This window comes from Bombus impatiens, unplaced genomic scaffold (genome assembly GCF_000188095.3).
Source record: "Bombus impatiens unplaced genomic scaffold, BIMP_2.2 scf_0248, whole genome shotgun sequence".
NCBI classification, from domain to species: domain Eukaryota; kingdom Metazoa; phylum Arthropoda; class Insecta; order Hymenoptera; family Apidae; genus Bombus; species Bombus impatiens.
This window is the reverse complement of record NT_176667.1, coordinates 1,402,942-1,403,146: the sequence shown is the minus strand read 5'-3', so window position 1 is coordinate 1,403,146 and position 205 is coordinate 1,402,942. Positions and strand designations below refer to the sequence as shown.

At 53.7% G+C, this 205-nt stretch overlaps 1 protein-coding gene across 1 annotated transcript in view; it reads right to left on the bottom strand.

The window, feature by feature from the left end:
* The window catches only part of LOC100749996 (organic cation transporter 1-like), a 6,008-nt gene that overhangs the window by 4,288 nt on the left and 1,515 nt on the right, over positions 1 to 205 (bottom strand).

The following is a 205-nucleotide window of genomic DNA, read 5'->3' as shown; positions in this document are numbered from 1 at the left end:
GGAGCGTCGTTTCGACGAGAAAGAGAGAGAAAGAGAAAGAGAGAGAGAGAGAGAGCCGAGAACCTAGCACCTAGATCCTCGACCCCGTGTGTGTATTACGATCTCGTTACGCGCCGCGACCAGCACGGTTCACCAGCGTTGTCTAATTGCGACAATTTAATAACGCGTTAATGGACCGCTCGCGAACGAGACCACCGCGTGACGA